General features: G+C 40.1%; 1 long non-coding RNA gene across 1 annotated transcript in view; it reads right to left on the bottom strand.

The window, feature by feature from the left end:
- The window catches only part of LOC144337693 (uncharacterized), a 77,666-nt gene that overhangs the window by 978 nt on the left and 63,521 nt on the right, over window positions 1–13,167 (bottom strand). The gene's annotated exons all lie outside the window — the stretch shown is intronic.

Here is a 13,167-nt window from a genome sequence, read left to right as displayed (position 1 = left end):
CATGAACCCAGGAGGTGGAGCTTGCAGTTAGCCAAGATCGCGCCACTGCACTCCAGCCTGGGCGACAGAGTGAGACTCCGTCTCAAAAAATAAAGAAGATATAACCTTGAAGCTTACTGCATGTATCATTGTTTTCTTCTCCTTAGTCTTAAAATATAGCCTTGAAATTTACTTTCTTTGAAACACCACATCCCTCGCTTTCTCACCATACATTTCCTTACAACATGCACATTTATCTAACTATATGCTGGTATCTAATTATGTGATTACTTAGGAATTCCAGGGGCTAATCTTGAAACACACCAAGCATAGGGACCTAGAGGCGAAATTCCAGAAATTCAAGGCAGTTAGTCAACAACCTGGCCATTGTTGAGATGATACCAGCCCACACTCCAAGTGGACCACCGCTCAAGTTAGCCACTGGAACAAGACACGCAGACCTTGTACTCATTATCCTTCTCACATGCCTCCCATTCCAAGTTCCCCTTTTTAAGCCCTTGTCCTCAGCCTAAAATTTGAAGTGGTTACTTTGGATGTGAATCCGGCCACTTCCCCACTGCAAGTTTTGGTAAATAATGTCACTTTCTTTCTATCATTCCTCGCTCTTGTTATTGGATTCTGCAAGCAACAAGCGACCAGACCTGCCTTCGGTTACAATTTCAAAGGCCCAGATGGTTCATTTAAATAGAATAGGGGCCTAAGTTTCTGTATTTTTCATATGTACCCCAGATGATTATGACACACTTTAGTGTTTAAGCACCACGGACGAAAGCAGTGGGTTAAGGAAGGAACCCTAGAAAGCAATGACATTTTACGAGGAAACAGGAAGAGGAACCCTCTCATGACATAGGTTCAAATTAAGAGAGGAGAACCAGGAGATCGTAGAATCTTGTAAGACACAGAAGTAGGGTTTTATGGAATGGGAGTTCAACTGTGTCAAACCAGCAGAGTTTTAATAAAATAAGGACCACAACAGTACCACCTAGTGGAAACTTCTGGGAGATGTAATCAGCCGTCCTTCCTCTTGCTCCTCTTGCCTATGTTCTTTGACCTTTCACAACTGGAAATTCTGAGGCCACACTTCTGTCCCTTTCTCACAAATATACACATGCCCACGTTTAAAATATATATATTTAAATATGGTTCTGTGTGCATTCTTATTATTTTAGAGTTGCCTGGAGTTTTTTTCTTTCTGTTTTCCTTACTATTTAAAAAAAAAAATTTTTTGTGACAGAGTTTCACTCTTGTTACCCAGGCTGGAGTGCAGTGGCACGATCTCAGCACTGCAAGCTCCACCTCTTGAGTACAAGAGATTCTCCTGCCTCAGCCTCCCAAGTAGCTGGGATTACAGGCACCCGCCACCACACCCAACTAATTTTTGTATTTTTAGTAGAGATAGGGTTTCATCATGTTGGCCAGGCTAGTCTCGAACTCCTGACCTCAGGTGATCCACCCACCTCAGCCTCCCAAAGTGCTGGGATTACAGGCGTGAGCTACCGTGCCTGGCCCATACTTTTTAAACTTTTAATTTTAGATTTTTAAAAGTTACACTGTAAAGTAGTATAATGGACCCACTGGTGCCCATCCATCATCACCAACTTCAACAGTGGTGCCCATCTCATTGCATCTGCTCCTACAAACACACACGTAAACATGCGTACACACACTTTTGCTGTTATTGTTTATCTGTTTTGCTGGAGTTGATCTCAGACATCATATCATTTCTACTGTCAGTACTTCACTGTGTTTCTCTAGGAGATAAAGATAAGGGAATAAAGATAATACAATTATATTAAGACTTGTTAATACCTCCTAATACCCAGCCATATTCAATTTTCTCTGATTGTCTCAAAAATGTCTTTATACAGGTGGATTTTTTGTTTGTTTTTTGTTATGGTGGATTTGTTTTTGTTTTTGTTTTGTCTGTTTGTTTGTTTTTGAGACAGGGTTTTGCTGTTGTTCCCCAGGCTGCAGTGCAATGGCACGATCTTGGTTCACTGTGACTTCAGCCTCCTTGGTTCAAGCAATTCTCCTGCCTCAGCCTCCCAAGTAACTGGGATTACAGGCATGCACCACCACGCCCAGTTAATGGTTTTGTATTTTTTTAGTAGAGACAGGGTTTTATCACATTGGTCAGGCTGGTCTCAAACTCCTGACCTCAAAAGATCCATCCACCTCGGCCTCCCAAAGTATTGGGATTACAGGTGTGAGCCACCTAGCCCAGTCTACAGGTGCTCTTTCTAATCATGATCCAAACAAGGCCATCATACTTCATTTAGCAATATGTCTCTTAAGTCTCTTAAGTATATATAACAATTTGTCCTCCTTTTAAAAATGACATTTGTTCTTTGAAGACACTGGGTTATTTGTCCTACAGAATTTCTCCCATTCTGTGTTTGGCTGTGGTGTTATTTAACATCTTGCCTTGTTCCCCACCAAGCTTAGTATGAGTTGGTAGTTTGATCCAGGAGCTTGATTTTATTTTATTCAAGTCCAACTCTAGTGGCTCCTCGCACACTCTTCTTAAACATCTTTGTTCTCCCTTTTCTCTTTTTCAATATTTACTAAATATTCTCAGAAAACTCAGTCTCCCTCTCTGCCTCTTCATTAAATGTGTTGGATTAAAAAAAAAAAGACCTTGGTAATGGGTAATTATGGTAGACGAACTAGAGATAAAACTTGAATGTGGAATGGAAAACTATATTTTTGCTTTTGTTATTAGTTTTAATTAGTATATAATAACTGTACATACCTATGGGATACTGTGTCATATTTCAATACATATATACACTATGTAATGATCAAATCCAGGTAATTAGTATATCCATCACCTCAAACATTTATCATTTCTTTGTGCTGGGAACATTAAAAATCCACTCTTCTAGCTATTTGATATACAATAAATTGTTGTTAATTATAATCACTCTGTTATGCTTTAGAAAGATAGAACTCAGTCCTGCTATCTAGTTCTCCTTTTGTATCCATTAACCAACCTTTGGCTTTCTCTGTATTTTGTTATTATTGACCATAGTTTAAGAGATCAAGTTTTAAAGCCCTTAGACATTCCCAGGAGGCCTCCTCCATAACATCTTCAATAAACTCCTAATTCTCCAATGGCTATCTATTCATCAAATATTTATCAAGATTTTACTGGTTATGTGCCAAGTATGGTTCTGGGGATAAAGCAGTGAATAAAATAGACAAAAAATATTTACATGTATAGAACTTGCATTATATTGTAATTAATTTCTCTTGCATTATACCTGCTGTCTTAATAAAGAGAATGAAATGGAAGAAACTTTTTACTTGGTATTTGCTAATATTGTAATTGTTTTGTTGCACTGACATATACATATAACAAAATTGCTCCATTATGGAAAAACTGATTTTCATTTCCACGTAGGGACTTAACCACCACCTAAGATGCTAATTCACTTGGAAATAGCATTCTGGGGTGTAAAATTAATTTCCAAATTAACTTTGGAAGATAACTGTAAGTTTTATAAAATTATGGAAGTTTATGAAAAACTAAGACTTTTTAACAGCTAAATAAATTATCACGGTAGGCTTAAATGTAAAAAAATGAAATCAAACAGTATTAGAAAAATTGTTTTCTCTTTCTTCTGCTTATACCAGTAAAAGCCTCTATTAAAAAGTAAGATTTGATTTGAGAGGCCGAGGCAGGCCAATCACCTGAGGTCAGGAGTTTGAGACCAGCCTGGCCAACATATAGTGAAACACCATCTCCACTAAAAATACAAAAATTAGCTGGGCCAAGTGGCATACGCCTGTAGTACCAGTTACTTGGGAAGCTGAGGCAGGAGAATTTCTTGAACCTGGGAGGTGTAGTTTGCAGTAAGCTGAGATCACACCACTGCACTCCACCCTGGGCAACAGAGCGAGACTCTGTCTCTCAAAAAAACAAACAAACAAAAAAGTTAGAGTTGAAAACCCTAGACTAGGCCCTTCAGCACTGGAATCAGATTAAGTGTATTATAACAGAAATTTACCAAATAGTTTTCTTCTGATTCCAAGATGATCCTTTGAAATAATTTATCCTCAGGATTTGGCCTACTCACAGAGAACATTCATATAGTAAGGTGAAATAAAATGAAAATGAGCTACAGGAATCTAACAACCCCCCAAAAAAATCTTCTGGAATCTAATCAACACCAAACAGGAGGAAGGGCCTTTGGTCAGCTCACTTGCAGAGATTTCATTACATATCTTTGTCCTACAAGTTTCAGACCAGCTGGGCACAGTGGCTCATGCCCATAATCCCAACACTCGGGGAGGCCGAGACGGGCGGATCACCTAAGGTCAGGAGTTCAAGGCTAATCTGGCCAACATGGTGAAACCCCATCTCTAATAAAAAATATAAAAATTAGCTGGACATGGTGGTGTGCGCCTGTAGTCCCAGTTACTCAGGAGGCTGAGGCAGGAGAGTGGCTTGAACCCAGGAGGTGAATGTTGCAGTAAGCCAAGATCACGTCACTGTACCCCAGCCTGGGCAACAGAGCAAAACTCCATCAAAAAAGAAAAAAAAAGTTTCAGACTAAAGTGACACCTTGGTTTTTAGTTCTTTGTTCTGAGCTAAGTACATTAGCTTTTATTTTTATATGTTCTTGTTTTTTATCTCTTACATTTCTTTTTCATGCTCCTGTCTTGTGGAAGATCCCTATCATGTGCAGATTTGGATGCTAGACCTGCAAGTGAGAGAGTGAGTGGCTCCTTGAACATATTGGCAGTTCATGGAGAGTTAGCATGTGTGGAGTTTGGGCTCCAGTGCCTTGTTTTCTAAAGATGGTGTTTGGTATAGTTTGGATACTTGTCCCTGCCCAAATCTCATGTTGAAATGTAATCCCCAGTGGTGGGGGTGGGGCCTGGTGGGAGGTGACTGGATCATAGGGGTGGAGTTCTCATGAATGATTTAGCACTATCCCCTTGGTGCTGTCCTTGCCATAGTGAGTGAGTCTTCCTGAGATCCGGTTGTTTAAAAGGATATGGCTCCTCCTCACTCTGTCTCTTGCTCTTGCTCCTGTTCCTTCCATGTGATGTGCCTGCTCCCCCTTCACCTTCTGCCATAATTTTAAGTTTCCTGAGGCCTCCCCAGAAGTTGAGCAGATGCCAGCATCATGCTTCCTGTACAGCCTGCAGAACCATGAGCCAATTAAACCTCTTTTCTGTATAAATTACCCAGTCTCAGGTATTTCTTTATAGCAAGGCAAGAACAGCCCAATGCAGTGTGCTAGCACTGTTCTCTTCCCATCTTTTCACTCTGCACACAAAGTTCTGCAATTCTGTGAATTTACTGTGTTTTTGTTCAAGTGTCTTAGCAACTTCATTCAGAATTTCAACATGCCATTTTAATCTGTTTCTCCCTCCCAAGCCTGTTACCTTGAAGTAGTAATTAACCATCCTCATACTTTTTCTTATTTTACTTGATTGTCATTGGTGGTGTTCTGAGCTACTTTTCCCTTAAGCTTCTTTGTTCATTCCTGAGATCTTTCTCTTCCCTCTTCTCTTCTCCCCAAGCACACCCAAAGTTTGCATCTAGTTAGTGATTTGCAATGTTATGCCCTACTTCATCTTTTTTTTTTTTTTTTTTTTTGAGACTGAGTCTCACTCTGTCACCCAGGCTGGAGTGAAGTGCTACGATTTCAGCTCACTGCAACCTCTGCCTCCTGGGTTCAAGTGATTTTCCTGTGTCAACCTCCCAAGTAGCTGGCATTACAGGCGCCCACCACCGTGCCTGGCTAATTTTTGTATTTTTAGTAGAGGGAGCATTTCACCATGTTGGTCAAGCTGGTCTCGAACTCCTGATCTCGTGATCCACCTGCCTCGGCCTCCCAAAGTGCTGGGATTACAGGTGTGACCCATCGCGGCCGGCCTACTTCATCTCAAATATTTAATTTTAGGTCTTTTCCAACATAGCTTGAATCTTTTTTGCATATTTATTTGCTTTAATAATGTAAATGTGGTCTCACACTGGGTAGAATTATCTTATTTGTTGCTCCTTGTACAAACTTCTCTGATCCCTGCCAGGCGAGGTATCAGAGCCCCGGCAAAGGAAAGTGATTGGCTTACAGGTGATAAAAAAGAATTTACAGTATAGATTTGAAAAGGAAAGTTTTATTAGATAGAAGAGCACTGCAGAAGAGTGCAGTGGGGCACTTCAGCAAGACAGGACTGAGCGTGCTGGTGGATTTTCCTTAGGGGTATTTATGGACCTTAAAGCAGGAGCTTAAGGGTAATTTGGACCACATTAGGTGCTAGAGTTTCAATGTGCATGGATTTCGGAGATGTATAGAACTCCTGGTTACTTATAAATTTAGGGGGAAGAAGTCTGGTACCAGATGCCAGCTTTAGATAATAGGGAAGTCTAATTACTTCCTAATTCCTCAGACAAGGAGTTTTGCCTCCGCATGGTCTGCTTGATGGCCACCAGGTGATCTTTGCTCTCCTCCATCATTATTAGTGTCATCATTTTTGAACCAGTCCATATTCTGGCATCAAGAGGGAATAAAAATTAACAATCTTCAACCATTTGAAGAGCCTGACTCTATCCTGAATATTAAACAGCACTCTGAACAGCAGCTACATTTACATAGCACAATGGTGACATCTAGTGTCAGCAGGATAAATTTCAGCTAGCTCTGCAATTCACCTGAAATTTAAGCACAGGGTCTCAGTGCCTCAGGATCCTTACCTCAACTTCCTTCAGGGCCAAGAAAATGTTTCCTTCCAATTTGTAATTTGCCTTTGGATTTTCTTAACAATTGCTCTTTAATTTTGTACATTATTGGGTTTAAAATTAATGTACAATAGACCAGAGATGTTTAGAGTGTACAATGTGATGAGTTTTGCCCAGCAGAGAACAAAATAGAAAAAATAAAAAAACCCTGGTCCTCATAGAGCTTACATTCTTCCTGGCCAAAATTATGTCACATGGCTGCTCCTAACAGCAGAAGAATCTGGAAGGGAAGTTTTTTTACTTTCTTGCTTCCATAGTAGTAAGAAGATGGAAAGGGGGGGTTTGCGTGAGCCCATCTACAATTCCTGCCACAGTGAGACTGAGAAGCACTCAAATTACATAAGTGCTTATATACAACAGTTAAGGTTAAAGCATGTTTCAGAAGTATTGACATGCGTGTTCTTTACATCAGCCCTATTTATTATTACTACTACTATTATTATTAGCTTAGATTCCTTCTTATTTGATGACATGTAAATAGATTCTCTAGCAGAAGACTTTGATCCACAAAGGACCTCCAGTCAGTGATAGACATTATCTTGTCACCAATAACGTACCCCCTGTGGTTTTCTAGTGTTGCTTAGACCTTTCATTAGTTTGCATACCTTGTTCGCTGTAAAGGTTCTCTGTCTTCTATAAGCTCATCTGGCTCATGACACCCTTCATCTGGCTCATCAAGTTGTTCACAGCCTGTTTGTTTTCCATACTGCCCTTGATGGAAAGAAACAGATGTCTACTAGATAGGATGAGTGGATCCACTCATCTGGCTCAGAATATATCCGTTCTTACTGAATCAATATTATATCACAGTTTATAAAAACGTACTCCAAAATGTCTGGGACTTACCACCAGGCTACGCTTCTGAAGGGAAAAATCCATCAGAGCACTGGTTCTCAAACTTGCCTGCATATTGGGATCACCTAGGAAGTTTTTTTAAAAAATACAGTGCCTGGGACCCACCCCACAAAATAGTTATTCTCAACTAGGTGATTTGCCCCACTACTAGAAATACATGGATATGTCTTTTGGTCAGTACAACTAGGTAAGTGTGCTACTGGCATCTAGTGGATAGAGCCCAAGGGTGCAGTTCAACAACCCACAGTGCACAGGAGAGCTCCTATAGCAAAGAATTATCTGTTCCCAAATGTCTATAGTGCCAACATGGAGAAACCCTGTCCAAAGATACAACTCTCCATATGCATTCGGCCTGGGCATGGGATTTTTGAAACCTCCCCAGGTGATTATACTATGCAGTAAAGCTTGAGAACCACTGCTAGAGACCTGTTCCTAGAGAAAATTCAATTATGTGGCTAAATTCCTCTCAACCTCGTGCCATTGAGCTTGAACTGAAAATTTTCCATTTCTTCTTGTTTGATATGGGAGTTGTTTGTTTGGGAGGTGAGGGTGGTTGGAGGAAGGAAGAGCTAGTTGCTTTCATGAGAAAATCTAGGTTTCCCACAACGTGCTAGAATTGGCATCTCTGTAAATAGAAGTCTAGCTGTCATTATTCACCTTGTGAGTTGGCCTCCCTGGCATAGCTCAAGAGGATCATTAACCACAGTGAAACACACACATCCTGGGGCACAGGTGACTCGGAATTACATGTGGGAGAAGCAACTCCTTTGCAAATGAACACTCCCTAACGTTTCACAGAATGACAGCTTCTCCCACTGGGGACCTCCCAGGAAGGGCCACTGCAGTTGTGAAACTCTAGGGGGAACCAGGCATATAGAACACAATGTGAATGATGCTCCCAGGCTGCATGACCCTCAGAGTTAATTTTACATTCACCAGAATGGCTAGCCTTTTAAATCAGTCTCATATATATATATATATATATATAGAGAGAGAGAGAGAGAGAGAGAGAGAGAGACTCTATTGACCAGGCTGGAGAATGCAGTGGCACCAATACCGCTGACTGCAGCCTTGACGTGCTGGGCTAAAGCAGTCCTCTGTCTCAGCCTTGCAAGTAGCTGGGACTACAGGTGCATGCCACCTTACCTGGCTAATTTTTTAATTTTTTTGTAGAGCCAGGGTTTCACCGTATTGCCCAGGCTAGTCCCAAACTCCTGGCCTTAAGTGATCCTCCCACCTCAGCCTCCCAAAGTGCTGGGATTACAGGCATGAGCCACCACGCCTGGCCCAGTCCAGGCTACATGAAATATTTAAATATTTTGGCTACATGAAAATATTCCACTAGCTCTCCACATGTACTTTGACATTTATATTATCTCAGATAATGCTAGGAAAATATATGTTACTCTCTATATATGTATATATATACACACTATATGTATATACATGTGTATTTATAGATAATATTTAAAATTTGAAATGCAAATAGTATCATATTATACAAGCCAACCTACAACTTGCTTTTTTCACTTAACACTCTATATTACCCACTTAGCATGTCCAGACATGTAGATATATGTTATTCCTATAACAACTGAAGAATATTACATTGCATAGACTTGATTTTAAGGAATAGTTGCATATTAGATATGAGTGGAATGAACACGGGCATTTCCTGAGCCCCATAACATGACACTTAAAGGACGAAAAGGATGCAGATTCACAAGGACAAGAGAGTGAGAAAGGAGACAAATGCAGATGAGAGATGTTCACACAGTTTGGGTGATAACCAGGAAGCAAGCTGATTCACCCAGTGGAAAGGCTCAGGGATCGGGCATCAGAGACTTCACAAGGCAGAGGCGAGCCATGTGACAGATGTATAAGGATCAACTGGACCCGCCGATCTCATTTCCACCTACAAAGGCCAGAGACCTCTCCTCCCAAACCGTGCAATACAGGAGCTTTACTCTCTGGGGAAAAAACCAGCAGAGGGCCAGATGGAGACAGTGGATTTAAAACAAGGAGATGATTAAAAGTGTGCATGCTGAACAGACAAACATCACAAGGCCTTTCCACTGCCCCAGCCCCATTCTCCCACCTGGCTCTCAAAACGCTATCAAGCAGACTTATACCCTCTGCAGAGGAGCCTTAGAGGCAGTGAATAACCCTAGATAAATCTACAAAACATCTGTGGTAAAGGTCTATCAGCAAAAAAAAAAAAAAAAAAAAAAAAAAAGCCATAATCTCACAATTTCTTCTTTACCACAGAGGACTGGGTGTGATTCTAGGATCCCAAACACAGCCATGCCTATAGGTAGCACAAACATAATAGAAATGACAAGGAAGAAGAGGATTTCTAGAAATAATGATCAAAAGTATCGGGGCTATTTAGAACTAAAACTAGTGATCCAAGGGACACACTGATAGGAACTCATGGGGAAACATGGAGGATGTCAGACTGAGATGGGCAGGGATGAGGGCAGAGTAGGAGCAGCACCCAAGATGTCTACTTCTTAATTCCTATCAAGGAGACAAGGGGGAGTCGACAGAGCCATCACGGGACAGAGATCAACAGTGACCAACATGATTCAACAGACACCTGTACCTACTATACACCAGATTCCGTGTTAGGGAGCACGTAGGGATATAGGAATAGGATGCTATCCAGTGATCTAGCAATGCACCTGGGGAGATTGCCACTCACAGTGTTCCCTGCTTTCCTAGAGTCTGGAGACTCTCCTTTCTTACTTTCACAACTCTTTGGCCAGCCACAAATCCATTTGCCCACATGCTTCCTGGTTCCCTCACTTTCCTCCAGCCTGACATAGAAGTGTCTTTCCCAGTGAACTCTCACTAAAGAATATCTGCAAGGATAGAAGGTCCCTTCTGGTTGTCATGACAAACCAGCAAACCAGTATGGGAAACATTCACTGTGTGCAAGGGACTCACTTTGGCATTCAAATTTCATTGTACAGGATAAAGAAAATGTGGTTCATCTATACCATGGAATACTACACAGCCATAAAAAGGAATGAGATCATGTCTTTTGCAGCAACATGGATAGAGCTGGAGGCCATTATCCTAAGCAGATTAACACAGGAACAGAAAACCAAATGCCGCATGTTCTCACTTATAAGCCATGGTCTGCAACCTTTTTTTGCTTTCATACCAATTAAAACAGTTTCATTAAAAATTTAGTTTAGGTAGTCATGGCCATCAAACACATGAAAAGATGCTCAATGTCATTAGTCATTAGGGAAATGCAAATCAAAACCAAAACAGAGGCTGGGCGCGGTGACTCACGCCTGTAATCCCAGCACTTTGGGAGGCCAAGGTGGGCGGCTTCCCTGAGGTCAGGAGTTCGAGACCAGTCTAGACAACATGATGAAACCCCATCTCTACTAAAAATAGAAGAAAAAAAAATAGCTGGGCGTGGTGGTGGGCACCTGTAATCCCAGCTGCCCAGAGGCTGAGGCAAGGGAATCGCTTGAACCGGGGAGTGGAGTTTACAGTGAGCCAAGATCGCACCACTGCACTCCAGCCTGGCAACAGAGCAAGTCTCTGTCTCAGAAAAAAAAAAAAAAAAAAGAGAGAAATACTATTTCACACCCACTAGGTCAGCCATAATTAAAATGGAAAATAACAAGAGTTGTGGAGAATGTGGGGAAATTGGAACCCTTGTGCATCACTGGTGGAAACGTAAAACAGTGCAATCGCTGTGGGAAAGTTTGGTGGTTCCTCAAAAAGTTAAGCATAAAATTACCAGCAATTCCACTGCTAAGTATATAGTAGCCCCCCGTTATCCTCAGGGGACAGGTTCTAAGACCCGCAGTGAATACGTGGAATCGTGCATAGTACCAAATCGTGCATAGTACACCATGTTTTTTTCCTATACATACATACCTATAATAAGGTTTAATTATAAATTAGGCACAGTAAGAGATTAACAACAATGATAAAATAGAACAATAATAATATGCCAGCATCACTACTCTTGCATTTTGGGCCCATTAAATAAGGGTTACTTGAATACAAGCTCTGCAATGTGATGAAGTCGATCTGATATCTAAAACAGCTACCAAGTAACTTACAGATGGGTAGCATCGACAGTGTGGATACGCTGAACAAAGATGTGACTCATGTCCCAGGCAGGACAGAGTGGGACAGGGAGAGGCTGCATCACACCACTCAGAGTGACATGCAATTGAAAACCTAGAAATTGTTTACTTCTGAAATTTTCTGTTTAATATTTTCAGGCCATGGATGACCAAGAATAACTGAAATAGCAGAAAGGGGGAATACTCTGTACCCAAAAGAACTGAAAACAGGTATTCAAACAAACACCTTGTAGAGGAATGTTTGTTGCAGCAGCACCAGTCTCAATAGCGAAAAGATGGAAACAGCCCAAATGTCCATCAACTGATGAGCAAATACAATGTGGTGTATTCATACAATTGAATATTATTCAGTCATAAGAAGGAATGAAGTACTGAAACATGCTAAGCAAAAGAAGCCAGACAGAAAGGGCCACATGCTGCATGATTTCACCTATACAAAACGTTCAGAACAAATAAATCTATAAAGACAGAAAACAAACAAGCAGTTGCGGGGTGCGGGAGGTGTGACAGAATGGAGAGTAACTGCTTCAGGGGTACAGAGTTTCCTTTTGAGGTGATGAAAATGTCTCAGAAATAAGAGATCATGGTTGTACAACACTGTGGATGTACTAAATGTCACTGAATTGTAATCTTTGAAATAGTTAATGGTTAATTTTGTTATATGAATTTTAGTCAATTTTAAAAATCCATAAAAGAAAATAAACCCAGATCCCCCATGTGTTTTTAGCTAATATTTAATATTTTCAAATGTAAGTATAAATAGTTGCAAAGGATTTAATTTAAAATAAAACTGTTGCATCATTCTTTTAAATATAGCCACACAATCTTAATGCACTATTAATTTCAGACTTGATTGCCTATTTTAAAAAGTATATGAACAATCTTTTCTTTAACTGTCATTTTATATCATTCCTTTTCCTCCTTGAAATTATGTTTCCATTACACCACTCCACAAACTTTCAACCTTGTATAATTTTTTAGGTTTGAAAGTCTTCTCCCAATTATCTTATCATATATAAAATATCTATATAATTTAAATTAGAAACCTTTAAAAACTCTACTGACACCAGAGTCTTCAAATAGTGGAAACTTATTCTGGATTGGTTATTATTATTGGTATTAGATAAATAACATAAATAATTATTAAACACAAAAATAAAAAATTTGTTAAAATACAGATGTTTTAATGGGTTGGGTGGGGCTTTTTTTCTGTTTGTTTACACATTTGTGGATAAGTATTACGCTAGAATGAGAGTTCAGCATAAACTCTATTTTTAAATTTTGTTTCTAGAAATATAAGCAGTGTCTACACAAACAAGAAGATGGAAATGGAGAGTTTTGAGATGTCAGTGTCAGTCACTCAATCCTTTTGAGTTTTATGTCCCAAATCACACAGTTGTTAATCATTAAAAAAATTATCTCTTTTTTTTAAGACAGAGT

The sequence above is a fragment of the Macaca mulatta genome, chromosome 20, assembly GCF_049350105.2.
Source record: "Macaca mulatta isolate MMU2019108-1 chromosome 20, T2T-MMU8v2.0, whole genome shotgun sequence".
Lineage (NCBI taxonomy): Eukaryota > Metazoa > Chordata > Mammalia > Primates > Cercopithecidae > Macaca > Macaca mulatta.
This window is presented reverse-complemented; position numbering and strand designations above follow the sequence as displayed.